This window comes from Musa acuminata, chromosome BXJ2-1 (assembly GCF_036884655.1).
Source record: "Musa acuminata AAA Group cultivar baxijiao chromosome BXJ2-1, Cavendish_Baxijiao_AAA, whole genome shotgun sequence".
Lineage (NCBI taxonomy): Eukaryota > Viridiplantae > Streptophyta > Magnoliopsida > Zingiberales > Musaceae > Musa > Musa acuminata.
The window spans coordinates 24,283,308-24,306,941 of NC_088338.1; the positions used below are offsets into that span (position 1 = coordinate 24,283,308).

The 23,634-nt window shown below is 52.0% G+C and overlaps 19 non-coding genes and 14 pseudogenes across 19 annotated transcripts; all 33 read left to right on the plus strand.

The window, feature by feature from the left end:
* The first annotated feature begins 1,103 nt into the window (after positions 1-1,103).
* LOC135601560 (5S ribosomal RNA) lies at positions 1,104-1,222 on the plus strand. Its single transcript, XR_010483850.1, has one exon. It is a non-coding gene; the product is annotated as a 5S ribosomal RNA (ribosomal RNA).
* A 350-nt stretch (positions 1,223-1,572) lies between these two features.
* Positions 1,573-1,691, plus strand: LOC135600552 (5S ribosomal RNA). The gene has a single exon (XR_010482872.1). It is a non-coding gene; the product is annotated as a 5S ribosomal RNA (ribosomal RNA).
* A 350-nt stretch (positions 1,692-2,041) lies between these two features.
* LOC135601789 (5S ribosomal RNA) lies at positions 2,042-2,160 on the plus strand (annotated as a pseudogene).
* A 351-nt stretch (positions 2,161-2,511) lies between these two features.
* Positions 2,512-2,630, plus strand: LOC135600917 (5S ribosomal RNA). The gene has a single exon (XR_010483227.1). It is a non-coding gene; the product is annotated as a 5S ribosomal RNA (ribosomal RNA).
* A 583-nt stretch (positions 2,631-3,213) lies between these two features.
* On the plus strand, positions 3,214-3,332 carry LOC135601771 (5S ribosomal RNA; annotated as a pseudogene).
* A 349-nt stretch (positions 3,333-3,681) lies between these two features.
* On the plus strand, positions 3,682-3,800 carry LOC135600564 (5S ribosomal RNA). The gene has a single exon (XR_010482883.1). It is a non-coding gene; the product is annotated as a 5S ribosomal RNA (ribosomal RNA).
* Positions 3,801-4,151: 351 nt separating this feature from the next.
* On the plus strand, positions 4,152-4,270 carry LOC135602560 (5S ribosomal RNA; annotated as a pseudogene).
* Positions 4,271-4,620: 350 nt separating this feature from the next.
* Positions 4,621-4,746, plus strand: LOC135602749 (5S ribosomal RNA; annotated as a pseudogene).
* Positions 4,747-5,096: 350 nt separating this feature from the next.
* On the plus strand, positions 5,097-5,215 carry LOC135600407 (5S ribosomal RNA). The gene has a single exon (XR_010482729.1). It is a non-coding gene; the product is annotated as a 5S ribosomal RNA (ribosomal RNA).
* A 349-nt stretch (positions 5,216-5,564) lies between these two features.
* LOC135604647 (5S ribosomal RNA) lies at positions 5,565-5,683 on the plus strand (annotated as a pseudogene).
* Positions 5,684-6,034: 351 nt separating this feature from the next.
* On the plus strand, positions 6,035-6,153 carry LOC135602561 (5S ribosomal RNA; annotated as a pseudogene).
* A 350-nt stretch (positions 6,154-6,503) lies between these two features.
* LOC135602750 (5S ribosomal RNA) lies at positions 6,504-6,629 on the plus strand (annotated as a pseudogene).
* A 350-nt stretch (positions 6,630-6,979) lies between these two features.
* On the plus strand, positions 6,980-7,098 carry LOC135600408 (5S ribosomal RNA). The gene has a single exon (XR_010482730.1). It is a non-coding gene; the product is annotated as a 5S ribosomal RNA (ribosomal RNA).
* Positions 7,099-7,447: 349 nt separating this feature from the next.
* Positions 7,448-7,566, plus strand: LOC135604648 (5S ribosomal RNA; annotated as a pseudogene).
* Positions 7,567-7,917: 351 nt separating this feature from the next.
* On the plus strand, positions 7,918-8,036 carry LOC135600918 (5S ribosomal RNA). The gene has a single exon (XR_010483228.1). It is a non-coding gene; the product is annotated as a 5S ribosomal RNA (ribosomal RNA).
* A 350-nt stretch (positions 8,037-8,386) lies between these two features.
* On the plus strand, positions 8,387-8,505 carry LOC135599989 (5S ribosomal RNA). Its single transcript, XR_010482325.1, has one exon. It is a non-coding gene; the product is annotated as a 5S ribosomal RNA (ribosomal RNA).
* Positions 8,506-8,855: 350 nt separating this feature from the next.
* Positions 8,856-8,974, plus strand: LOC135600409 (5S ribosomal RNA). The gene has a single exon (XR_010482731.1). It is a non-coding gene; the product is annotated as a 5S ribosomal RNA (ribosomal RNA).
* A 349-nt stretch (positions 8,975-9,323) lies between these two features.
* LOC135601735 (5S ribosomal RNA) lies at positions 9,324-9,442 on the plus strand. The gene has a single exon (XR_010483914.1). It is a non-coding gene; the product is annotated as a 5S ribosomal RNA (ribosomal RNA).
* A 350-nt stretch (positions 9,443-9,792) lies between these two features.
* LOC135601818 (5S ribosomal RNA) lies at positions 9,793-9,911 on the plus strand (annotated as a pseudogene).
* A 350-nt stretch (positions 9,912-10,261) lies between these two features.
* LOC135602371 (5S ribosomal RNA) lies at positions 10,262-10,380 on the plus strand. The gene has a single exon (XR_010483978.1). It is a non-coding gene; the product is annotated as a 5S ribosomal RNA (ribosomal RNA).
* A 350-nt stretch (positions 10,381-10,730) lies between these two features.
* LOC135601226 (5S ribosomal RNA) lies at positions 10,731-10,849 on the plus strand. Its single transcript, XR_010483526.1, has one exon. It is a non-coding gene; the product is annotated as a 5S ribosomal RNA (ribosomal RNA).
* Positions 10,850-11,199: 350 nt separating this feature from the next.
* Positions 11,200-11,318, plus strand: LOC135603382 (5S ribosomal RNA; annotated as a pseudogene).
* A 4,585-nt stretch (positions 11,319-15,903) lies between these two features.
* Positions 15,904-16,022, plus strand: LOC135600774 (5S ribosomal RNA). Its single transcript, XR_010483087.1, has one exon. It is a non-coding gene; the product is annotated as a 5S ribosomal RNA (ribosomal RNA).
* Positions 16,023-16,372: 350 nt separating this feature from the next.
* On the plus strand, positions 16,373-16,491 carry LOC135600650 (5S ribosomal RNA). The gene has a single exon (XR_010482968.1). It is a non-coding gene; the product is annotated as a 5S ribosomal RNA (ribosomal RNA).
* A 350-nt stretch (positions 16,492-16,841) lies between these two features.
* Positions 16,842-16,960, plus strand: LOC135600769 (5S ribosomal RNA). Its single transcript, XR_010483082.1, has one exon. It is a non-coding gene; the product is annotated as a 5S ribosomal RNA (ribosomal RNA).
* A 349-nt stretch (positions 16,961-17,309) lies between these two features.
* LOC135601273 (5S ribosomal RNA) lies at positions 17,310-17,428 on the plus strand. Its single transcript, XR_010483571.1, has one exon. It is a non-coding gene; the product is annotated as a 5S ribosomal RNA (ribosomal RNA).
* Positions 17,429-17,770: 342 nt separating this feature from the next.
* LOC135600399 (5S ribosomal RNA) lies at positions 17,771-17,889 on the plus strand. Its single transcript, XR_010482721.1, has one exon. It is a non-coding gene; the product is annotated as a 5S ribosomal RNA (ribosomal RNA).
* Positions 17,890-18,239: 350 nt separating this feature from the next.
* LOC135603076 (5S ribosomal RNA) lies at positions 18,240-18,358 on the plus strand (annotated as a pseudogene).
* Positions 18,359-18,708: 350 nt separating this feature from the next.
* On the plus strand, positions 18,709-18,827 carry LOC135601149 (5S ribosomal RNA). Its single transcript, XR_010483451.1, has one exon. It is a non-coding gene; the product is annotated as a 5S ribosomal RNA (ribosomal RNA).
* A 350-nt stretch (positions 18,828-19,177) lies between these two features.
* Positions 19,178-19,294, plus strand: LOC135602614 (5S ribosomal RNA; annotated as a pseudogene).
* Positions 19,295-19,644: 350 nt separating this feature from the next.
* On the plus strand, positions 19,645-19,763 carry LOC135603140 (5S ribosomal RNA; annotated as a pseudogene).
* A 350-nt stretch (positions 19,764-20,113) lies between these two features.
* On the plus strand, positions 20,114-20,232 carry LOC135603871 (5S ribosomal RNA; annotated as a pseudogene).
* A 308-nt stretch (positions 20,233-20,540) lies between these two features.
* LOC135604514 (5S ribosomal RNA) lies at positions 20,541-20,659 on the plus strand. Its single transcript, XR_010484233.1, has one exon. It is a non-coding gene; the product is annotated as a 5S ribosomal RNA (ribosomal RNA).
* The last annotated feature ends 2,975 nt before the right edge of the window (positions 20,660-23,634 follow it).

A 23,634-nucleotide genomic window follows, 5' to 3' on the forward strand; every position in this document is an offset into this window, starting at 1 on the left:
ACGAGCGATTTTTTAATTTTTGTTTCTACGAGAATAGCAATATCACATGCGGCAGACTTGATTATTCTGTTGAGCTCCCGACATTTTTCAGGCTTATTAAGTCCACGAACATTCCAGCAAATTATCTTCATCAGAAAAAGAAAGTAAGGTATTCATTCTACGACTTTGAATGGATAGTACCATCCTTTTTCTTATCCTTAGGTTTTGCATTTTCCTCCCGCACAATATCTTTACCTTTTAAGGCCTTATTTCTATATTTATCCACTTCATCCACAGCTATCAAATTTTTAAACTTTATACCTTGAGTCAAGTAGTCTGATTGTTGAGGCTCAATATCCTGGTTAGTATGATTTATTGATGCTTGAGATAGTTGAGGCAGAATATCCTTACTAACAAGGTTTGTTGGGGCCTGTGTTTGTTGTGGCAGAATATCCTTGCTGGCGATGTTTGTTGGTGCTTGAGTTTGTTAAGTCACAATGTCTTGGTTGGCATGTTGAGTGGATATTGAAATTCCTGTTGTGGATGGATCAAGTAATATAGTAAGAGATGAAGTTTCCAACTACTGCTTCTCTTGTCCATGAGTACCATGGGCTGTTGTGGAAAGCTCCGACATAATAGGGAGAGATAAAGTTCCTGATTTGTCTTGTCTATGGCGCTGTCCCTGCGAGTCGAAATGCTCACACGTTTGCGTCACCACCGGTTCTACTACCATTAGAGGAGGTTCGCCTTGTTGCAAACCATGTGTTGCACTCCTTTTTGCGTCCCGAGATACGAAACATCTCCCATAGACCTCTGAGACGATTGTTTTGGGGCTCGGAATTTGCCGTGACCGCTACGCAGTCAGAATCGTGGGGCTCGGAGAGAGCTTTACGGATTGGGGTTGCAATAGCGATTCCGAGATCGTTCTATTAAGTGCCGATGGTTTCGACGCGCGCTTGCCGTGACCGATACGCAATCGTTGGGCTAGGGCTCGGAGAGAGCTTGCAATAGGGATTTCGTGAACGTTCGAGAAAGCGCCGACGGTTTCGTGACGCGCAAAAGGCTCCGGACATTGATGCGCCGGCTGCGACGTGTACATAGGGGAGGGACGAAGCACGCGAAACGGGTGCGATAATGCCAGCACTAAAGCACCGGATCCCATCAGAACTCCGAAGTTAAGCGTGCTTTGGCGAGAGTAGTACTAGGATGGGTGACCCCCTGGGAAGCCCTCGTGTTGCAATCCTTTTTTCGTCCCGAGATACAAAACATCTCCCGTAGACCTCCGAGACGATTGTTTTGGGGCTCGGAATTTGCCGTGACAGCTACACTGTCAGTATCGTGGGGCTCGGAGAGAGCTTTCCGGATTGGGGTCGCAATAGCGATTCCGAGATCGTTATAGAAAGCGCCGATGGTTTCGATGCGCGCTTGCCGTGACCGATACGCAGTCGTTGGGCTAGGGCTCGGAGAGAGCTTGCAATAGGGATTTCGTGAACGTTCGAGAAAGCGCCGACGGTTTCGTGACGGGCAAGAGGCTCCGGACATTGATGCGCCGGCCGCGACGTGCACATAGGCGAGGGACGAAGCACGCGAAACGGGTGCAATAATGCCAGCACTAAAGCACCGGATCCCATCAGCACTCCGAAGTTAAGCGTGCTTTGGCGAGAGTAGTACTAGGTTGGGTGACCCCCCGGGAAGTCCTCGTGTTGCACTCCTTTTTGCGTCCCGAGATACGAAACATCTCTCGTAGACCTCCGAGACGATTGTTTTGGGGCTCGAAATTTGCCGTGACCGCTACGCAGTTAGTATCGTGGGGCTCGAAGAGAGCTTTCCGGATTGGGGTGGCAATAGCGATTCCGAGATCGTTCTAGAAAGTGCCGATGGTTTTGACGCGCGCTTGCCATGACCGATACGCAATCGTTGGGCTAGGGCTCGGAGAGAGCTTGCAATAGGGATTTCGTGAACGTTAGAGAAAGCGCCGATGGTTTCGTGACGGGCAAGAGGCTCCGGACGTTGATGCGCCGGCCGCGACGTGCACATAGGCGAAGGACGAAGCACGCGAAACGGGTGCGATAATGCTAGAACTAAAGCACCGGATCCCATCAGAACTCCGAAGTTAAGCGTGCTTTAGAGAGAGTAGTACTAGGATTGGTGACCCCCTGGGAAGTCCTCGTGTTGCACTCCTTTTTGCGTCCCGAGATACGAAACATCTCCCGTAGACCTCTGAGATGATTGTTTTGGGGCTCAGAATTTGCCGTGACCGCTACGCAGTCAGTATCGTGGGGCTCGGAGAGAGCTTTCCGGATTGGGGTTGCAATAGCGATTCCGAGATCGTTCTAGAAAGTGCCGATGGTTTTGACGCGCGCTTGCCGTGACCGATACGCAGTCGTTGGGCTAGGGCTCGGAGAGAGCTTGCAATAGGGATTTCGTGAACGTTCGAGAAAGCGCCGACGGTTTCGTGACGGGCAAGAGGCTCCGGACGTTGATGCGCCGGCCGCGACGTGCACATAGGCGAGGGACGAAGCACGTGAAACGGGGTGCGATAATGCCAGCACTAAAGCACCGGATCCCAACAGAACTTCGAAGTTAAGCGTACTTTGGAGAGAGTAGTACTAGGATGGGTGACCCCCTGGGAAGTCCTCGTGTTGCACTCCTTTTTGTGTCCCGAGATACGAAACATCTCCTATTAACCTACGAGACGATTGTTTTGGGGCTCTGAATTTGCCGTGACCGCTACGTAGTCAGTATCGTGGGGCTCGGAGAGAGCTTTCCGGATTGGGGTCGCAATAGCGATTCCGAGATCGTTCTAGAAAGTGCCGATGGTTTCGACGCGCGCTTGCCTTGACCGATACGCAGTCGTTGGGCAAGGGCTCGAAGAGAGCTTGCAACAGGGATTTTGTGAACGTTCGAGAAAGCGCCGACGGTTTTGTGAGGATTGTTTTGGGGCTCTGAATTTGCCGTGACCGCTACGTCGTCAGTATCGTGGGGCTCGGAGAGAGCTTTCCGGATTGGGGTCGCAATAGCGATTCCGAGATCGTTCTAGAAAGTGCCGATGGTTTCGACGCGCGCTTGCCGTGACCGATACGTAGTCGTTGGGCAAGGGCTCGAAGAGAGCTTGCAACAGGGATTTTGTGAACGTTCGAGAAAGCGCCGACGGTTTTGTGACGGGCAAGAGGATCCGGATATTGATGCGCCGGCCGCGACTTGCACATCGGCGAGGGACGAAGCACGCAAAACGGGTGCGATAATGCCAGCACTAAAGCATCGGATCCCATCAGAACTCCGAAGTTAAGCGTGCTTTAGAGAGAGTAGTACTAGGATAGGTGACCACCAGGGAAGTCCTCGTGTTGCACTCCTTTCTGCGTCCCGAGATAATAAACATCTCCCGTAGACCTCCAAGACGATTGTTTCGGGGCTTGGAATTTGCCGTGACCGCTACGCAGTCAGTATCGTGGGGCTCGGAGAGAGCTTTCCGGATTGGGGTCGCAATAGCGATTCCGAGATCGTTCTAGAAAGTACCGATGGTTTCGACGCGCGCTTGCCGTGACCGATATGCAGTCGTTGGGCTAGAGCTCGGAGAGAGCTTGAATAGGGATTTCGTGAACGTTCGAGAAAGCGTCGACGGTTTCGTGACGGGCAAGAGGCTCCGGACATTGATGCGCCGGCCGCGACGTGCACATAGGCGAGGGACGAAGCACGCGAAACGGGTGCAATAATGCCAGCACTAAAGCACCGGATCCCATCAGCACTCCGAAGTTAAGCGTGCTTTGGCGAGAGTAGTACTAGGTTGGGTGACCCCCCGGGAAGTCCTCGTGTTGCACTCCTTTTTGCGTCCCGAGATACGAAACATCTCTCGTAGACCTCCGAGACGATTGTTTTGGGGCTCGAAATTTGCCGTGACCGCTACGCAGTTAGTATCGTGGGGCTCGAAGAGAGCTTTCCGGATTGGGGTGGCAATAGCGATTCCGAGATCGTTCTAGAAAGTGCCGATGGTTTTGACGCGCGCTTGCCATGACCGATACGCAATCGTTGGGCTAGGGCTCGGAGAGAGCTTGCAATAGGGATTTCGTGAACGTTAGAGAAAGCGCCGATGGTTTCGTGACGGGCAAGAGGCTCCGGACGTTGATGCGCCGGCCGCGACGTGCACATAGGCGAGGGACGAAGAACGTGAAACGGGGTGCGATAATGCCAGCACTAAAGCACCAGATCCCAACAGAACTTCGAAGTTAAGCGTACTTTGGAGAGAGTAGTACTAGGATGGGTGACCCCCTGGGAAGTCCTCGTGTTGCTCTCCTTTTTGCGTCCCGAGATACGAAACATCTCCTATAAACCTACGAGACGATTGTTTTGGGGCTCTGAATTTGTCGTGACCGCTACGTAGTCAGTATCGTGGGGCTCGGAGAGAGCTTTCCGGATTGGGGTCGCAATAGCAATTCCGAGATTGTTCTAGAAACTGCCGATGGTTTCGACGCGCGCTTGCCGTGACCGATACGCAGTCGTTGGGCAAGAGCTCGAAGAGAGCTTGCAATAGGGATTTTGTGAATGTTCGAGAAAGCGCCGACGGTTTTGTGACGGGCAAGAGGATCCGGATATCGATGCGCCGGCCGCGACGTGCACATCGGCGAGGGACGAAGCACGCAAAACGGGTGCGATAATGCCAGCACTAAAGCACCGGATCCCATCAGAACTCCGAAGTTAAGCGTGCTTTAGAGAGAGTAGTACTAGGATGGAGGATGGGTGACCACCTGGGAAGTCCTCGTGTTGCACTCCTTTCTGCGTCCCGTGATATTAAACATCTCCTGTAGACCTCCGAGACGATTGTTTCGGGGCTCGGAATTTGCCGTGACCGCTACGCAGTCATTATCGTGGGGCTCGGAGAGAGCTTTCCGGATTGGGGTCGCAATAGCGATTCCGAGATCGTTCTAGAAAGTGTCGATGGTTTCGACGCGCGCTTGCCGTGACCGATATGCAGTCGTTGGGCTAGGGCTCGGAGAGAGCTTGCAATTGGGATTTCGTGAACGTTCGAGAAAGCGCCGACGGTTTCGTGACGGGCAAGAGGCTCCGGACATTGATGCGCCGGCCGTGACGTGTACATAGGCGAGGGACGAAGCACGCGAAACGGGTGCGATAATGTCAGCACTAAAGCACTGGATCCCATCAGAACTCCTAAGTTAAGCGTTCTTTGTCGAGAGTAGTACTAGGATGGGTGACCCCCTGGGAAGTCCTCGTGTTGCACTCCTTTTTGCGTCCCGAGATACGAAACATCTCCCTAGACCTCCGAGACGATTGTTTTGGGGCTCGGAATTTGCCGTGAAAGCTACGCAGTCAGTATCGTGGGGCTCGGAGAGAGCTTCCCATATTGGGGTCGCAATAGCGATTCCGAGATCGTTCTAGAAAGTGCCGATGGTTTCGACGTGCGCTTGCCGTGACCGATACGCAGTGGTTGGGCTAGGGCTCGGAGAGAGCTTGCAATAGGGATTTCGTGAACGTTCGAGAAAGCGCCGACGGTTTCGTGACGGGCAAGAGGCTCCGGACATTGATGCGCCGGCCGCGACGTGTACATAGGTTAGGGACGAAGCACGCGAAACGGGTGCGATAATGCCAGCACTAAAGCACCGGATCCCATCAGCACTCCGAAGTTAAGCGTTCTTTAGAGAGAGTTGTACTAGGATTGGTGAACCACTGGGAAGTCCTCGTGTTGCACTCCTTTTTGCGTCCCGAGATACGAAACATCTCCCATAGACCTCTGAGACGATTGTTTTGGGGCACGGAATTTGCCGTGACCGCTACGCAGTCAGTATCGTGGGGCTCGGAGAGAGCTTTCCGGATTGGGGTCGCAATAGCGATTCCGAGATCGTTCTAGAAAGTGCCGATGGTTTTGACGCGCGCTTGCCATGACCGATACGCAATCGTTGGGCTAGGGCTCGGAGAGAGCTTGCAATAGGGATTTCGTGAACGTTAGAGAAAGCGCCGATGGTTTCGTGACGGGCAAGAGGCTCCGGACGTTGATGCGCCGGCCGCGACGTGCACATAGGCGAGGGACGAAGAACGTGAAACGGGGTGCGATAATGCCAGCACTAAAGCACCAGATCCCAACAGAACTTCGAAGTTAAGCGTACTTTGGAGAGAGTAGTACTAGGATGGGTGACCCCCTGGGAAGTCCTCGTGTTGCTCTCCTTTTTGCGTCCCGAGATACGAAACATCTCCTATAAACCTACGAGACGATTGTTTTGGGGCTCTGAATTTGCCGTGACCGCTACGTAGTCAGTATCGTGGGGCTCGGAGAGAGCTTTCCGGATTGGGGTCGCAATAGCAATTCCGAGATTGTTCTAGAAACTGCCGATGGTTTCGACGCGCGCTTGCCGTGACCGATACGCAGTCGTTGGGCAAGAGCTCGAAGAGAGCTTGCAATAGGGATTTTGTGAATGTTCGAGAAAGCGCCGACGGTTTTGTGACGGGCAAGAGGATCCGGATATCGATGCGCCGGCCGCGACGTGCACATCGGCGAGGGACGAAGCACGCAAAACGGGTGCGATAATGCCAGCACTAAAGCACCGGATCCCATCAGAACTCCGAAGTTAAGCGTGCTTTAGAGAGAGTAGTACTAGGATGGAGGATGGGTGACCACCTGGGAAGTCCTCGTGTTGCACTCCTTTCTGCGTCCCGTGATATTAAACATCTCCTGTAGACCTCCGAGACGATTGTTTCGGGGCTCGGAATTTGCCGTGACCGCTACGCAGTCATTATCGTGGGGCTCGGAGAGAGCTTTCCGGATTGGGGTCGCAATAGCGATTCCGAGATCGTTCTAGAAAGTGTCGATGGTTTCGACGCGCGCTTGCCGTGACCGATATGCAGTCGTTGGGCTAGGGCTCGGAGAGAGCTTGCAATTGGGATTTCGTGAACGTTCGAGAAAGCGCCGACGGTTTCGTGACGGGCAAGAGGCTCCGGACATTGATGCGCCGGCCGTGACGTGTACATAGGCGAGGGACGAAGCACGCGAAACGGGTGCGATAATGTCAGCACTAAAGCACTGGATCCCATCAGAACTCCTAAGTTAAGCGTTCTTTGTCGAGAGTAGTACTAGGATGGGTGACCCCCTGGGAAGTCCTCGTGTTGCACTCCTTTTTGCGTCCCGAGATACGAAACATCTCCCTAGACCTCCGAGACGATTGTTTTGGGGCTCGGAATTTGCCGTGAAAGCTACGCAGTCAGTATCGTGGGGCTCGGAGAGAGCTTCCCATATTGGGGTCGCAATAGCGATTCCGAGATCGTTCTAGAAAGTGCCGATGGTTTCGACGTGCGCTTGCCGTGACCGATACGCAGTGGTTGGGCTAGGGCTCGGAGAGAGCTTGCAATAGGGATTTCGTGAACGTTCGAGAAAGCGCCGACGGTTTCGTGACGGGCAAGAGGCTCCGGACATTGATGCGCCGGCCGCGACGTGTACATAGGTTAGGGACGAAGCACGCGAAACGGGTGCGATAATGCCAGCACTAAAGCACCGGATCCCATCAGCACTCCGAAGTTAAGCGTTCTTTAGAGAGAGTTGTACTAGGATTGGTGAACCACTGGGAAGTCCTCGTGTTGCACTCCTTTTTGCGTCCCGAGATACGAAACATCTCCCATAGACCTCTGAGACGATTGTTTTGGGGCACGGAATTTGCCGTGACCGCTACGCAGTCAGTATCGTGGGGCTCGGAGAGAGCTTTCCGGATTGGGGTCGCAATAGCGATTCCGAGATCGTTCTAGAAAGTGCCGATGGTTTTGACGCGCGCTTGCCGTGACCGATACGCAGTCGTTGGTCTAGGGCTCGGAGAGAGCTTGCAATAGGGATTTCGTGAACGTTCGAGAAAGCGCCAACGGTTTCGTGACGGGCAAGAGGCTCCGGACGTTGATGCGCCGGCCGCGACGTGCACATAGGCGAGGGACGAAGAACGTGAAACGGGGTGCGATAATGCCAGCACTAAAGCACCGGATCCCAACAGAACTTCGAAGTTAAGCGTACTTTGGAGAGAGTAGTACTAGGATGGGTGACCCCCTGGGAAGTCCTCGTGTTGCACTCCTTTTTGCGTCCCGAGATACGAAACATCTCCTATAAACCTACGAGACGATTGTTTTGGGGCTCTGAATTTGCCGTGACCGCTACGTAGTCAGTATCGTGGGGCTCGGAGAGAGCTTTCCGGATTGGGGTCGCTATAGCAATTCCGAGATCGTTCTAGAAAGTACCGATGGTTTCGACGCGCGCTTGCCGTGACCGATACGCAGTCGTTGGGCAAGAGCTCGAAGAGAGCTTGCAATAGGGATTTTGTGAACGTTCGAGAAAGCGCCGACGGTTTTATGACGGGCAATAGGATCCGGATATTGATGCGCCGGCCGCGACGTGCACATCGGCGAGGGACGAAGCACGCAAAACGGGTGCGATAATGCCAGCACTAAAGCACCGGATCCCATCAGAACTCTGAAGTTAAGCGTGCTTTAGAGAGAGTAGTACTAGGATGGGTGACCACCTGGGAAGTCCTCGTGTTGCACTCCTTTCTGCGTCCCGAGATATTAAACATCTCCTGTAGACCTCCGAGACGATTGTTTCGGGGCTCGGAATTTGCCGTGACCGCTACGCAGTCATTATCGTGGGGCTCGGAGAGAGCTTTCCGGATTGGGGTCGCAATAGCGATTCCGAGATCGTTCTAGAAAGTGTCGATGGTTTCGACGCGCGCTTGCCGTGACCGATATGCAGTCGTTGGGCTAGGGCTCGGAGAGAGCTTGCAATAGGGATTTCGTGAACGTTCGAGAAAGCGCCGACGGTTTCGTGACGGGCAAGAGGCTCCGGACATTGATGCGCCGGCCGCGACGTGTACATAGGCGAGGGACGAAGCACGCGAAACGGGTGCGATAATGTCAGCACTAAAGCACTGGATCCCATCAGAACTCCTAAGTTAAGCGTTCTTTGTCGAGAGTAGTACTAGGATGGGTGACCCCCTGGGAAGTCCTCGTGTTGCACTCCTTTTTGCGTCCCGAGATACGAAACATCTCCCTAGACCTCCGGGACGATTGTTTTGGGGCTCGGAATTTGCCGTGACAGCTACGCAGTCAGTATCGTGGGGCTCGGAGAGAGCTTCCCATATTGGGGTCGCAATAGCGATTCCGAGATCGTTCTAGAAAGTGCCTATGGTTTCGACGTGCGCTTGCCGTGACCGATACGCAGTCGTTGGGCTAGGGCTCGGAGAGAGCTTGCAATAGGGATTTCGTGAACGTTCGAGAAAGCGCCGACGGTTTCGTGACGGGCAAGAGGCTCCGGACATTGATGCGCCGGCCGCGACGTGTACATAGGTTAGGGACGAAGCACGCGAAACGGGTGCGATAATGCCAGCACTAAAGCACCGGATCCCATCAGAACTCCGAAGTTAAGCGTGCTTTGGCGAGAGTAGTACTAGGATGGTTGACCCCCTGGGAAGTCCTCGTGTCCCACTCCTTTTTTCGTCCCGAGATACAAAACATCTCCCGTCGACCTCCGAGACGATTGTTTTGGGGCTCGGAATTTGCCGTGACAGCTACGCAGTCAGTATTGTGGGGCTCGGAGAGAGCTTTCCGGATTGGGGTCGCAATAGCGATTCCGAGATCGTTCTAGAAAGTGCCGATGGTTTCGACGCGCGCTTGCCGTGACCGATACGCAGTCGTTGGGCTAGGGCTCGGAGAGAGCTTGCAATAGGGATTTCGTGAACGTTCGAGAAAGCGCCGACGGTTTCGTGACGGGCAAGAGGCTCCGGACATTGATGCGCCGGCCGCGACGTTCACATATGCGAGGGACGAAACACGCGAAACTGGTGCGATAATGCCAGCACAAAAGCACCGGATCCCATGAGCACTCCGAAGTTAAGCGTACTTTGGAGAGAGTAGTACTAGGATGGGTGACCCCCTGGGAAGTCCTCATGTTGCACTCCTCTTTGCGTCCCGAGATACGAAACATCTCACGTAGACCTCCGAGACAATTGTTTTGGGGCTCGGAATTTGCCGTGACCGCTACACAGTCAGTATCGTGGGGCTCGGAGAGAGCTTTCCGGATTGGGGTCGCAATAGCGATTCCGAGATCGTTCTAGAAAGTGCCGATGGTTTCGACGCGCGCTTGCCGTGACCGATACGCAGTCGTTAGGCTAGGGCTCGGAGAGAGCTTGCAATAGGGATTTCGTGAACGTTAGAGAAAGCGCCGATGTTTTCGTGACGCGCAAGAGGCTCCGGACGTTGATGCGCCGGCCGCGACGTGCACATAGGCGAAGGACGAAGCACGCGAAATGGGTGCGATAATGCCAGCTCTAAAGCACCGGATCCCATCAGAACTCCGAAGTTAAGCGTGCTTTGGCGAGAGTAGTACTAGGATTGGTGACCCCCTGGGAAGTCCTCGTGTTGCACTCCTTTTTGCGTCCCGAGATACGAAACATCTCCCGTAGACCTCCGAGACGATTGTTTTGGGGCTCGGAATTTGCCGTGACCGCTACGCCGTCAGTATCGTGGGGCTCGGAGAGAGCTTTCCGGATTGGGGTCGCAATAGCGATTCCGAGATCGTTCTAGAAAGTGCCGATGGTTTCGACGCGCGCTTGCCGTGACCGATACGCAGTCGTTGGGCTAGGGCTCGGAGAGAGCTTGCAATAGGGATTTCGTGAACGTTCGAGAAAGCGCCGATGGTTTCGTGACGGGCAAGAGGCTCCGGACGTTGATGCGCCGGCCGCGACGTGCACATAGGCGAAGGACGAAGCACGCGAAATGGGTGCGATAATGCCAGCACTACAGCACCGGATCCCATCAGAACTCCGAAGTTAAGCGTGCTTTGGCGCGAGTAGTACTAGGATTGGTGACCCCCTGGGAAGTCCTCTTGTTGTACTCCTTTTTGCGTCCCGAGATACGAAACATCTCCCAAAGACCTCCGAGACGATTGTTTTGGTGCTCAGAATTTGCCGTGACCGCTACGCGGTCAGTATCGTGGGGCTCGGAGAGAGCTTTCCGGATTGGGGTCGTAATAGCGATTCCGAGATCGTTGTAGAAAGTGCCGATGGTTTCGACGCGCGCTTGCCGTGTCCGATACGCAGTCGTTGGGCTAGGGCTCGGAGATAGCTTGTAATAGGGATTTCGTGAACGTTCGAGAAAGCGCCGACGGTTTCGTGACGGGCAAGAGGCTCCGGATATTGATGCGCCGGCCGCGACGTGTACATAGGCGAGGGACGAAGCACGCGAAACGGGTGCGATAATGCCAGCACTAAAGCACCGGATCCCATCAGAACTCCGAAGTTAAGAGTGCTTTGTCGAGAGTAGTACTAGGATGGGTGACCCCCTGGGAAGTGTTAGGATTGAGAGCACTAAGACGGGGGGGGTGAATTAGTGCAGCGGATATTTTTCAACGATTAAAACCAAAAGCTGCGTTCGTTCGATAAAGACTATTTTGATGCAAAAGCCGATTCTAAGATTACTTATGATTAAGTGCAGTTTACGTTTAAACACAGTTAGCGTCTAAACGCAGTTTGCGTCTAAATGCAGATTGCGTCTAAACTCAGATTGCGTCTAAGCACAGTTTGCGTCTTAGCGCAGTTTGCGTCTTAGCGCAGATTGCGTCTAAGCGCAGATTGCGTCTAAACACAGATTGCATCTAACCGCAGATTGCGTCTAAACACAGTTTGCTTCTAGGAGCAGTTTAAGCAGAAGTATAAAGACAATGTGCTGCTGTTGTACAGCTCAAAAAGTAATCTGCAAAAAACAGATTTACGTCTAAACGTAGATTTACGTCTAGACGCAGATTTACGTCTAAACGCAGATTTACGTCTTAAACGCAGATTTGCGTCTGAACTTTGAAACTCGTTTGTATACTCGCAAAAGGCAGTATGTAGTTGAAATCAAGACGTAAACGTGAACTGAGATCTGATGATTGTGCGAGGAAAGCCGATTTACGTCTAAATGCAGTTTTACGTCTAAATGTTGAAACTCGTTCGTAAAATTACAGAGGATAGTTTACAGTTATCACTAGGATCAAAATTTAAGTGTAAACTGCAAAGAAACTCGTTCGTAAAAGCACGGAAGACAGTTCTACAAAATCAAACGTAAACGTAAACTGTAATGTACGAAAATACGAATTTACGTCTAAATGCAGATTCGGAAGAACAGCACTTATAACTTGTTCGTGAAAGCGCAGAGAGCAGTAGTAATGAAGGAGGTTTGCAGTAATGATAGAGTGCTCAAAAATAAACGCAAACCAGAGATTTAGAGTGGTTCGGTCAGCCTTGACCTACTCCACTTTTGGCTTCCTCCACCGACGAGGTCGCCGACGTCAACTAGGGGCCTTCCTTCAATAGGCGAAGGCCAAACTTCCCTTTTACAGTTTCTCTCCTTTTGACAGGCTCAGGAGACAACCTTTACAGACCTTTCTCTCCTCACTTTACAACTGAAAACTTGAAGAATAGAAGGAGGAGACTTAAAGGCTTTACAACACTTTTGAGCTCTTAGAATCACAGAAAAGATCAAGATTTCGGTGTAGGTCTGTATCTTTTCAGTGCTGAATGGGTGGGGAATTTATAGGCCCCAACCCAATTCAAATTTGGAGCTCAAAACAATCAAATCCCGGAATTCTGGGATCAGGCGGTTGCACCTCTTGACTGGAGAGGTTGCACCGCCTGGCAGAGCTCGAAGACCGAGCTCAGGCGGTGCCACCTCTCTGCCAGGGAGGTTGCACCGCCCAGTCTTGCTCGAAGACTGAGCTCAGGCAGTGCCACCTCTCTGCCAGGGAGGTTGCACCGCCCAGTCTTGCTCGAAGACTGAGCTCAGGCGGTGCCACCTCTCTGCCAGGGAGGTTGCACCGCCCAGTCTTGCTCGAAGACTGAGCTCAGGCGGTGCCACCTCCCGGCTGGGGAGGTTGCACCGCCCAGTCTCGCTGGAAGGCCTAGCCCAAGCGGGGCCACCTCCTGGCCTGGGCGGTTGCACCTCCTGGTGCAATCAGGGTCCGAATGGTTCATTCCATTCGGCCCAATTTTAGTCTTTCAGGGGCCCAATTGCCCCAAGATTAAGCCAATGGGATCACCTCCCATTTTCCAACTTAATCAACGTGCTAACTACGATTAAATCTAAGACAACTTCTGCAGCTTTGCTTCGGTGCGTCAATCGCTCCTTCCGGCGAGTTTCCGGCGAACTTCCGTCGATCATCCAATGAACCCTCGGTGATGCTCCTGCGGACTTCCGGCAAACTCCTGGACTTTGCGACGATCCATTTGGCAAGTTCCGACGAGCTTCGCTTGGCAAGCTTCTGGACTTCTCGGATCTGTTCTCGCAGAACCTCCGACGACCGTCCGAACTTCCGTCGAACTCTCGAACTCCCAACGTGATCATGAACTTGACTCCGGCGCAACTCCTGCTGCTTGTCTATCTTTCATCGTAGTTAATCCTGCACACTTATCTCAACACATAGATTAGACAACAAATGACAATTGACTTCATCATCAAAATCCGAGATTCAACAGGAAGTCCTCGTGTTGCACTCCTTTTTGCGTCCCGAGATACGAAACATCTCCCGTAGACCTCCGAGACGATTGTTTTGGGGCTCGGAATTTGCCGTGACAGCTACGTAGTCAGTATCGTGGGGCTCGGAGAGAGCTTCCCAGATTGGGGTCGCAATAGCGATTCCGAGATCGTTCTAGAAAGTGCCGATGGTTTCGACGCGCGCTTGCCGTGACCGATACGCAATCGTTAGGCTAGGGCTCGGAGAGAGCTTGCAATAGGGATTTCATGAACGATCGATAAAGCGCCGACGGTTTCGTGACGGGCAAGAGGCTCCGGACGTTGATGCGCCGGTCGCGACTGTTGAATCTCGGATTTTGATGATGAAGTCAATTGTCATTTGTTGTCTAATGTATGTGTTGAGATAAGTGTGCAGGATTAACTACGATGAAAGATAGACAAGCAGCAGGAGTTGCGCCGGAGTCAAGTTCATGATCACGTTGGGAGTTCGAGAGTTCGACGGAAGTTCGGACGGTCGTCGGAGGTTCTGCGAGAACAGATCCGAGAAGTCCAGAAGCTTGCCAAGCGAAGCTCGTCGGAACTTGCCAAGTGGATCGTCGCAAAGTCCAGGAGTTTGCCGGAAGTCCGCAGGAGCATCACCGAGGGTTCATCGGATGATCGACGGAAGTTCGCCGGAAACTCGCCGGAAGGAGCGATTGACGCACCGAAGCAAAGCTGCAGAAGTTGTCTTAGATTTAATCGTAGTTAGCACGTTGATTAAGTTGGAAAATGGGAGGTGATCCCATTGGCTTTATCTTGGGGCAATTGGGCCCCTGAAAGACTGAAATTGGGCCGAATGGAATGAACAATTCGGACCCTGATTGCACCAGGAGGTGCAACCGCCCAGGCCAGGAGGTGGCACCGCCTGGGCTAGGCCTTCCAGCGAGACTGGGCGGTGCAACCTCCCCAGCCGGGAGGTGGCACCGCCTGAGCTCAGTCTTCGTGCTAGACTGGGCGGTGCAACCTCCCTGATAGAGAGGTGGCACCGCCTGAGCTCAGTCTTCGAGCAAGACTGGGCGGTGCAACCTCCCTGGCAGAGAGGTAGCACCGCCTGAGCTCGGTCTTCGAGCTCTGCCAGGCGGTGCAACCTCTCCAGTCAAGAGGTGCAACCGCCTGATCCCAGAATTCCAGGATTTGATTGTTTTGAGCTCCAAATTTGAATTGGGTTGGGGCCTATAAATTCCCAACCCATTCAGCACTGAAAAGATACAGACCTACACCGAAATCTTGATCTTTTCTGTGATTCTAAGAGCTCAAAAGTGTTGTAAAGCCTTTAAGTCTCCTCCTTCTGTTCTTCAAGTTTTCAGTTGTAAAGTGAGGAGAGAAAGGTCTGTAAAGGTTGTCTCCTGAGCCTGTCAAAAGGAGAGAAACTGTAAAAGGGCAGTTTGGCCTTCGCCTATTGAAGGAAGGCCCCTAGTTGACGTCGGCGACCTCGTCAGTGGAGGAAGGCAAAAGTGGAGTAGGTCAAGGCTGACCGAACCACTCTAAATCTCTGGTTTGCGTTTATTTTTGAGCACTTTATCATTACTGCAAACCTCCTTCATTACTACTGCTCTCTGCGCTTTCACGAACAAGTTCTAAGTGCTGTTCTTCCGAATCTGCATTCAGACGTAAATTCGTATTTTCGTACATTACAGTTTACGTTTACGTTTGATTCTGCAGAACTGTCTTCCGTGCTTTGACGAACGAGTTTCTTTGCAGTTTACACTTACATTTTGATCCTATTAACTGCAAACTATCCTCTACAATTTTATGAACGAGTTTCAACATTTAGACGTAAAACTGCATTTAGACGTAAATCGGCTTTCCTCGCACAATCATCAGATCTCAGTTCACGTTTACGTCTTGATTTCAACTGCATACTGCCTTCTGCGAGTATACAAACGAGTTTCAAAGTTCAGACGTAAATATGCGTTTAAGACGTAAATCTACGTTTAGACGTAAATCTGCGTCTAGACGTAAATCTGCGTTTAGACGTAAATCTGTTTTTTGCAGATTACTTTTTGAGCTGTACAACAGCAGCACATTGTCTTTATACTTCTGCTTAAACTGCTCCTAGACGCAAACTGTGTTTAGACGCAATCTGCGCTTAGACGCAATCTGCGTTTAGACGCAATCTGCGCTTAGACGCAATCTGCGCTTAGACACAACCTGAGTTTAGACGCAATCTGCATTTAGACGCAAACTGCGTTTAGATGCTAACTGTGTTTAAACGTAAACTGCACTTAATCATAAGTAATCTTAGAATCGGCTTTTGCATCAAAATAGTCTTTATCGAACGAACGCAGCTTTCATTTTTTTAATCGCTGAAAAATATCCGCTGCACTAATTCACCCCCCCCCTCTTAGTGCTCTCGATCCTAACAGCGACGTGCACATAGGCGAGGGACGAAGCACGCAAAGAGGGTGCGATAATGCCAGCACTAAAGCACCGGATCCCATCAAAACTCCGAAGTTAAGCGTGCTTTGGAGAGAGTAGTACTAGGATGGGTGACCCCCTGGGAAGTCCTCGTGTTTCACTCCTTTTTGCGTCCCGAGATACGAAACATCTCCTATAAACCTCCGAGACGATTGTTTTGGGGCTCGGAATTTGCCGTGACCGCTACGCTGTCAGTATCGTGGGGCTCGGAGAGAGCTTTCCGGATTGGGGTCGCAATAGCGATTCCGATATCGTTCTAGAAAGTGCCGATGGTTTCGACGTGCGCTTGCCGTGAGCGATACGCAGTCGTTGGGCTAGGGCTCGGAGAGAGCTTGCAATAGGGATTTCGTGAACGTTCGAGAAAGCGCCGACGGTTTCGTGACGGGCAAGAGGCTCCGGACGTGGATGCGCCGGTCGCGACGTGCACATAGGCGAGGGACGAAGCACGCGAAACGGGTGCGATAATGCCAGCACTAAAGCACCGGATCCCATCAGAACTCCGAAGTTAAGCATGCTTTGGAGAGAGTAGTACTAGGATGGGTGACCCCTTGGGAAGTCCTCGTGTTTCACTCCTTTTTGCGTCCCGAGATACGAAATATCTCCCGTAGTCCTCCGAGAGGATTGTTTTGGGGCTCGGAACTTGCCGTAACCGCTACGCTGTTAGTATCGTGAGGCTCGGAGAGAGCTTTCCGGATTGGGGTCGCAATAGAGATTCTGAGATCGTTCTAGAAAGTGCCGATGGTTTCGAAACTCGCTTGCCGTGACCGATACGCAGTCGTTGGGCTAGGGCTCGGAGAGAGCTTGCAATAGCGATTTCGTGAACGTTCGAGAAAGCGCCGATGGTTTCGTGACGGGCAAGAGGCTCCGGACGTTGATGCGCCGGCCGCGACGTGCACATAGGCGAAGGACGAAGCACGCGAAACGGGTGCGATAATGCCAGCACTAAAGCAACGGATCTCATCAGAACTCCGAAGTTAAGCGTGCTTTAGAGAGAGTAGTACTAGGATGGGTGACCACCTGGGAAGTCCTCGTGTTGCACTCCTTTTTGCGTCCCGAGATACGAAACATCTCCCGTAGACCTCCGAGACGATTGTTTCGGGACTCGGAATTTGCCGTGACCGCTACGCAGTCAGTATCGTGGGGCTCGGAGAGAGCTTTTCGGATTGGGGTCGCAATAGCGATTCCGAGATCGTTCTAGAAAATGCCGATGGTTTCGACGAGCGCGTGCCACGACCGATACGCAGTCGTTGGGCTAGGGCTCGGAGAGAGCTTGCAATAGCGATTTCGTGAACGTTCGAGAAAGCGCCGATGGTTTCGTGACGGGCAAGAGGCTCCGGACGTTGATGCGCCGGCCGCGACATGCACATAGGCGAAGAACAAGCACGCGAAACGGGTGCGATAATGCCAGCACTAAAGCACCGGATCCCATCAGAACTCCGAAGTTAAGCGTGCTTTAGAGAGAGTAATACTAGGATGGGTGACCACCTGGAAAGTCCTCGTGTTGCACTCCTTTTTGCGTCCCGAGATACGAAACATCTCCCGTAGAACGATTGTTTCGGGGCTCGGAATTTGCCGTGACCGCTACGCAGTCAGTATCGTGGGGCTCGGAGAGAGCTTTTCGGATTGGGGTCCCAATAGCGATTCCGAGATCGTTCTAGAAAGTGCCGATGGTTTCGACGCGCGCTTCCCGTGACCGATACGCAGTCGTTGGGCTAGGGCTCGGAGAGAGCTTGCAATAGGGATTTCGTGAACGTTCGAGAAAGCGCCGACGGTTTCGTGACGGGCAAGAGGCTCCGGACATTGATGCGCCGGCCACGACGCGCACATAGGCGAGGGACGAAGCACGCGAAACGGGTGCGATAATGCCAGAACTAAAGCACCGGATCCCATCAGAACTCCGAAGTTAAGCGTGCTTTAGAGAGAGTAGTACTAGGATGGGTGACCCCCTGGGAAGTCCTCGTGTTGCACTCCTTTTTGCGTCCCGAGATACGAAACATCTCCCGTAGACCTCCGTAACGATTGTTTTGGGGCTCGGAATTTGCCGTGACCGCTACGCAGTTAGTATCGTGGGGCTCGGAGAGAACTTTCCGAATTGGGGTCGCAATAGCGATTCCGAGATCGTTCTAGAAAGTGCCGATGGTTTCGACGCGCGCTTGCCGTGACCGATACGCAGTCGTTGGGCTAGGGCTCGGAGAGAGCTTGCAATAGGTATTTCGTGAACGTTCGAGAAAGCGCCGACGGTTTCGTGACGGGCAAGAGGCTCCGGACGTTGATGCGCCGGCCGCGACGTGCACATAGGCGGGGGACGAAGCACGCGGAACGGGTGCGATAATGCCAGCACTAAAGAACCGGATCCCATCAGAACTCCGATGTTATGCGTGCTTTGTAGAGAGTTGTACTAGGATGGGTGACCCCCTGGGAAGTCCTCGTGTTGCACTCCTTTTTGCGTCCCGAGATACGAAACATCTCCCGTAGACCTCCGAGACGATTGTTTTGGGGCTCGGAATTTGCCGTGACTGCTACGCTGTCAATATTGTGGGGCTCGGAGAGAGCTTTCCAGATTGGGGTCGCAATAGCGATTCCGAGGTCGTTCTAGAAAGTGTCGATGGTTTCGACGCGCGCTTGCCGTGAGCGATACGCAGTCGTTGGGCTAGGGCTCGGAGAGAGCTTGCAATAGGGATTTCGTGAAAGTTCGAGAAACCACCGACGGTTTCGTGACGGGCAAGAGGCTCCGGACGTTGATGCGCCGGCCGCGACGTGCACATAGGCGAAGGACGAAGCACGCGAAACGGGTGCGATAATGCCAGAACTAAAGCACCGGATCCCATCAGAACTCCGAAGTTAAGCGTGCTTTAGAGAGAGTAGTACTAGGATGGGTGACCCCTTAGGAAGTCCTCGTGTTGCACTCCTTTTTGCGTCCCGAGATACGAAACATCTCCCGTAGACATCCGAGAGGATTGTTTTGGGGCTCGGAATTTGCCGTGACCGCTACGCTGTTAGTATCGTGGGGCTCGGAGAGAGCTTTCCGGATTTGGGTCGCAATAGCGATTCCGAGATCGTTCTAGAAAGTGCCGATAGTTTCGACGCGCGCTTCCCGTGACCGATACGCAGTCGTTGGGCTAGGGCTCGGAGAGAGCTTGCAATAGGGATTTCGTGAACGTTCGAGAAAGCGCCAATGGTTTCGTGACGGGAAAGAGGCTCCGGACGTTGATGCGCCGGCCGCGACGTGCACTTAGGCGAAGGACGAAGCACGCGAAACGGGTGCGATAATGCCAGCACTAAAGCACCGGATCCCATCAGAACTCCGAAGTTAAGCGTGCTTTAGAGAGTAGTACTAGTATGGGTGACCACCTGGGAAGTCCTCGTGTTACACTCCTTTTTGCGTCCCGAGATACGAAACATCTCCCGTAGACCTCCGAGACGATTGTTTCGGGGCTCGGAATTTGCCGTGACCGCTACGCTGTCAGTATCGTGGGGCTCGGAGAGAGCTTTCCGGATTGGGGTCGCAATAGTGATTCCGAGATCGTTCTAGAAAGTGCCGATGGTTTCGACGCACGCTTGCCGTGACCGATACGCAGTCGTTGGGCTAGGGCTCGGAGAGAGCTTGCAATAGGGATTTCGTGAACGTTCGAGAAAGCGCCGACGGTTTCGTGACGGGCAAGAGGCTCCGGACATTGATACGCCGTCCGCGACGTGTACATAGGCAAGTGACGAAGCACGCGAAACGGGTGCGATAATGCAAGTACTAAAGCACCGGATCCCATCAAAACTCCGATGTTAAGCGTGCTTTGTAGAGAGTTGTACTAGGATGTGTGACCCCCTGGGAAGTCCTCGTGTTGCACTCCTTTTTGCGTCCCGAGATACGAAACATCTCCCGTAGACCACCGAGACAATTGTTTAGGGGCTTGGAATTTGCCGTGACCGCTACGCTTTCAATATTGTGGGTCTCGGAGAGAGCTTTCTAGATTTGGGTCGCAATAGCGATTCCGAGATCGTTCTAGAAAGTGCCGATGGTTTCGACGCGCGCTTGCCGTGAGCGATACGCAGTCGTTGGGCTAGGGCTCGGAGATTGCTTGCAATAGGGATTTCGTGAAAGTTCGAGAAAGCACCGACGGTTTCGTGATGGGCAAGAGGCTCCGGACGTTGATGCGCCGGCCGCGACGTGCACATAGGCGATAGACGAAGCACGTGAAACAGGTGCGATAATGCCAGAACTAAAGCACCGGATCCCATCAGAATTCCGAAGTTAAGCGTGCTTTAGAGAGAGTAGTAGTAGGATGGGTGACCCCCTGGGAAGTCCTCGTGTTGCACACGTTTTTGCGTCCCGAGATACGAAACATCTCCCGTAGACATCCGAGAGGATTGTTTTGGGGCTCGGAGAGAGCTTTCCGGATTGGGGTCGCAATAGCGATTCCGAGATCGTTCTAGAAAGTGCCGATAGTTTCGACGCGCGCTTCCCGTGACCGATACGCAGTCGTTGGGCTAGGGCTCGGAGAGAGCTTGCAATACGGATTTCGTGAACGTTCGAGAAAGCGCCGATGGTTTCGTGACGGGAAAGAGGCTCCGGACGTTGATGCGCCGACCGCGACGTGCACTTAGGCGAAGGACGAAGCACGCGAAACGGGTGCGATAATGCCAGCACTAAAGCACCGGATCCCATCAGAACTCCGAAGTTAAGCGTGCTTTAGAGAGAGTAGTACTAGGATGGGTGACCACCTGGGAAGTCCTCGTGTTGCACTCCTTTTTGCGTCCCGAGATACGAAACATCTCCCGTAGACCTCCGAGACGATTGTTTCGGGGCTCGGATTTTGCCGTGACCGCTACGCTCTTAGTATCGTAGGGCTCGGAGAGTGCTTTCCGGATTGGGGTCGCAATAGTGATTCCGAGATCGTTCTAGAAAGTGTCGATGGTTTCGACGCGCGCTTGCCGTGACCGATACGCAGTCGTTGGGCTAGGGCTCGGAGAGAGCTTGCAATAGGGATTTCGTGAACGTTGTCCTTGACGTTGCAATAATATCATACTTATCCAGAGCATGAACAGAAACAACTCACCAAAACTCTGGATGTCATATCAAACATATAGAAGGTGTAGTGGGATCTCAGTCAGAATGTGATTCATCCAGAATATCCCACATAGCGGGCAATAAGCGCATACCCTTTACCATTTCTGGCAAAGGTCCAGAATATCCAACATAGCGGGACCCCACATAGCGGGCAATAAGCACATACCCTTTACCATTTCTGGCAAAGGTCCAAACAATCCCACACACCAGAGTACAAGAGGGTAGTTTTAACAATAAGTAGCATATATCGGAAGCACACGCGGAACAACAAAGCGTACATGTGCCTTTACGAGTCAATCCGAAGTAAGCAATAATCTTTCACAAGTATATTCAGATTTGAAAGGAATTGAAAGCAAGGGCACATATGGAATCCAAGCAATCACATATAACTCAATTCAATAAGAAGATTTGATGAATTCAATGTCCAAAGGAATGAAACTGGAATAGGCACATATCGAAACCAAATGCAGAACAATAGGATATACATGTGCCTATATGAGTCAATACGATATAGCATAAACGTTACACAACAGTTTTCAAGAATGCAATAATTTTAAGGACAAGAGCATACAAGAATTCAAAGCAGTAATATAAAGCTCAATTGAATGAGAAAGCTAAAGGATATCAATTTCCAAAGGAATGAAACCCGAATATGAGAAATCGACCAAAGCTCGATTTCTGGCAGAATACAGAAGGCACATTGAACAAATGATTCAAACTATCAATCGTGCTCCAATTTACTCAGAAATAATCATTGGATAATACTTTCAGATAAGACAGACTTCATATGAATTAAACTGTCCAACAGAGAGAGTTATAAATAATTTGATAAGCAAGTGTCGTAGAACAAAATCTCTGTTGGCAGAATTCATAATGTCAGATTCAACAGATAACTGGACAGGTGTTTGGATTCCAAATCTTTCAATCCATATATCAAGGAAAGGTCTACGAGTCTAGTTTCCAATGAAATCAGTTTTGAACAAATCAGAGTTTCCAACAAAGACTTATAGGCAGCTCGGTATCAAAAGGTCAGAATCTCAGAAGTTGCACAGATTCGAATCGTTACGTCTAAACAGGAGATATATCAAATGTAAGGCTAGAACAATTCAAAGTTCCTCATATTCAAAACAAATGTAGAGATAAAAATGACAGTGAGGAACGATCAGGGAACTTGTAAGAGAAAAGATTAGAAAGCTTGCAATAGAAAAGGTTAGAACACTTGCCTTTTGAAGGTTTTGATCCAAAGATTCGAAGAAGGTGTACGCTCGAATCCTTTTTCTACTTTTCCTCCGTGTTCTCTCTCTGTTTCGTTTTGTGCTCTCATTTTCTTCCTTTCTTCGCAACTACACCACATGTCGAACATCGAGGCACAGTCACCTGCTCTCTCTTACTCTCATTCCTTCTTTTTCTTTCCTAAACGCAGCTGCCACAGCCGCCGCCGCTGCCGCTGCCACAATCGCAGCCCCTTCCACCGCACTACCTTCCTTCCTCCCTTCTTTCACAGACATAACTGCTGCATACGCAGTCGCTGCCGCTGCGGCCGCAATCCCCGTCCGCAGCCCCTTTTTCCCCCTTTCCTTTCTTTTCTTTCCCAACTGCAACTGCCGCAGTCGCAGTCGCAACCATGGCTGCAGCCACCACAACCGCAGCCTCTTCCTCCTCCCCTGCTAATCTTCCTCTCCTTCTTCTCTTCCAGCTGCAGCTGCCATCGCCGCAGCCGCAGCCCCTTCTTCCCCTTCTCTTCTTCCTCTCCTTCCCTTCTCTTCCAACTGCAGCTGCCTTCGCCGCAGCCGCAGCCCCTTCTTCCCCTTCTCTTCTTCTCCTTCCCTTCTTCCTTCCTCTTCCTCTTTCCCTGCCACAGCTGCAGCTGCCACAGCCGCAGCCGCAGCTGCTTCTTTCCCTTCTCCTCTTCCTTCTCCTTCCTTTCTTCTTCTTCTCTTCTTCCGCACCTTCTTTTCTTCCTCTCCTTCTCTTCCAGCTACAGCTGCCTCTGCCGCAGCCGCAGCTCCTCCTTTCCCTTCTCTTCTTCTCCTCTTCTTCTTCCTTCCTCGTCCCCGGCGTCACACACACCCTCTCCTCTGCAGGAAACAGAGGTATCACAACCTCTTTCTCTTCCTCTTCTTCTTCTTCTCACGCCCCACACCTCTCCTCTGTTTCCCGCTGCGGGAAACAGAGGTGCCGCAGCCCTAGCTGCTGCCACCTCTCGCTCCTCTCCCTCTTCCCTCTCTTTTCCCTCTTCTTCTCCTTCTCTTCTTCTCCTCTTCCCTTTTTCCTCCCCAACGCCACACACCTCCTCGCTGCAGCCTTGCCGCAGCTATCCTCCTCTCTTCTTCTTCTTCTTCTTCTTCTTCTTCCCTTTTCATCCTCAACGCCCCACACATCCTCTCCTCTGTTTCCACCTGCGGGAAACAGAGGTGCTGCAGCCCTAGCTGCTGCAGCTGCCTCTCTTTCTCCTCTCCATCTTCCCTCTCTTCTACTTCTTCTTTTCTTCTCTTCTCCCTCTTCTTCCTCTTCTTCCTCTCTTCTTTTCCCTCTTCTTCTCTTCTCCCTCTACTTCTCTTCTTCTTGTCCCCACGCCCCACCGCTTCTCTCTGTTTCTCGAAAGAAACAGAGAGCGTGGGAGGTGGTGGGATAAAACCGAAATTTTCGGTTTT